Source organism: Daktulosphaira vitifoliae, unplaced genomic scaffold, assembly GCF_025091365.1.
Source record: "Daktulosphaira vitifoliae isolate Bord-2020 unplaced genomic scaffold, ASM2509136v1 Scaffold_1549, whole genome shotgun sequence".
Taxonomy (NCBI): Eukaryota; Metazoa; Arthropoda; class Insecta; order Hemiptera; family Phylloxeridae; genus Daktulosphaira; species Daktulosphaira vitifoliae.
The window spans coordinates 1-1,911 of NW_026101109.1; the positions used below are offsets into that span (position 1 = coordinate 1).

Consider the following 1,911-nt stretch of genomic DNA (forward strand, 5'->3'; position numbering starts at 1 on the left):
TGTTTTTTCTACTGACTCTGAAATTTCGAGATATAGAAAACGTTCGTCTTCAGATTTATCTATTTTATGTACAGCGCAAGGATATCCTGTCCCAAATTTCAGGTGAGAATATTCCACAATGCTTTTATTAATTTATATTTTTCGCGATTACAATTTAAGTAAATACATTTTTGAGATTAGTAGCCTTTTTTTATTTACAAATCGCTCTATAACTTAGAGCCCGTTGGTACTAAATCTCCTGCCCTGGCATCTGATTTTAAAGGAACTATACTAATTCGACCATCAAATATGAACATCGTTTTATTGTGTCAATCTCAAGGATATCCGGTACCAGAATTTAGGTGAGAATAATAAAGAAATTAGAAAGTGAATTAAATTGTCGCATGGGGCTAATCGCTGACATTTAGGTTTTTCGTAAAAAATTGTATACATTCAAAACTTTACGCTNGAAAAATTTTATACATTCAAAACTTTACGCTAAATCTTACAGAGCCCATTGGATATAAAGCACCTACATTATCATCAGATTTCTCTAGTACAGGTTTAAAAAAACGTGCATTTTCACCAATTGTATTGTTATGTCAGTCACAGGGCTACCCCATACCGGAATTTAGGTGAGAAGTGATGGTTTTATAATAACTTCTTATATATTTTTTGATAGTGATTTTAATCACTGTCAGATATCATTATACTTGATCCATCTATGACACGTCCCCACTGTGCTGCGACCCCCCTGTGCTGGTTTTTTTTTATTTAAACTATCCATTACAAAAAATTACTTACCACTCATATTTCAACATTCAGGTATTACTTAGGTTAATAATTTTATTTTTGAGAATTATTTCATTTAAGTTTTCATAAAACTTCTAATGCAGATCCTGTAGGATTTAAACCTCCTTCACTTTCATCAGACTTTGAAGGAACTCGGGTGCGCAAAATTTCAAAAAATGATATTGCATTATTGTGTCAATCACAGGGGTTCCCAATTCCAGAGTTCAGGTGAGACAGTAGCTATAACTTAATAAAATGAAAAAAATAATTATAGAACCTGTTGGTATAAAGTCTCCTACATTTGAAACAAAATCTGAAACGTATAGATTTCGAATGAAATCAGACACTGACTTGAGTTTACAATGTGAAGCACAAGGTTTTCCTATCCCATTATTCAGGTTAGATATAATATAAAGATTTAATTTCTATAGAGCCCTTTGGTGCAAAAGCACCATCAGTACCACCAGAAAGTAGGCACAACTAGGTTGAAAAAAATGTACAGCAGAATATAAATCTTCTATGCTTAGCACAGAGCTTTCCGGTACCCCTTTTTCGGTGAGTTCAATGTTATGTTATACAAAACCAAAACATTAGGTCCATCATGATTTATTTTAGTATTTAAATTTTAGCATTGTGGAATAATCTAATTGCTTAAAATAAAATATGCGTAAGGTATTAAAGCATAAATTTATGTGTAGATACGATAAGTGCTAAAGCGCCTACCGCACCAGATGACAAAAGTAGATCAATAGTACGCAAATCTAATCAATATATAACATTGTTTTGTATAACCCAAGCTTTTCCTGTACCATCCTTCAGGTTTGTAAAAACTAATTGACCATGTCAAATCCTTTTTTGGGGACAGTTATTTTCTTAGGTTGAAAATTAGGTAAAAGTTTTTAAATAAAAGAAATAATTGTATTNTAGGTAAAAGTTTTTAAATAAAAGAAATAATTGTATTTTTATCGTAGTTTTTTTCCAAATCTCTGTTTTGCATCATATAACACACACATATATATATATACTTTCTTGGCGAATACTATTAAACTAATACTTTTTCAAAGCTTTAATAAGTTTTGACTTCGTAGTAAATTTAACATTTAATCTGTATAAAAGAATCGGTATTTTCGGCCATTTAAT

The 1,911-nt window shown here is 31.0% G+C and overlaps 1 long non-coding RNA gene across 2 annotated transcripts; it reads left to right on the forward strand.

Annotated features, from left to right (window-relative positions):
• The first annotated feature begins 1 nt into the window (after nt 1).
• LOC126909838 (uncharacterized) lies at nt 2-1,826 on the forward strand. 2 transcript variants are annotated; one of them, XR_007705124.1, is made up of 4 exons: nt 2-102; nt 218-341; nt 491-1,660; nt 1,699-1,826. It is a non-coding gene; the product is annotated as an uncharacterized LOC126909838 (long non-coding RNA). The 2 variants fall into 2 exon arrangements; XR_007705123.1 differs by having other exon boundaries at nt 36-341.
• Nucleotides 1,827-1,911: the final 85 nt, after the last annotated feature.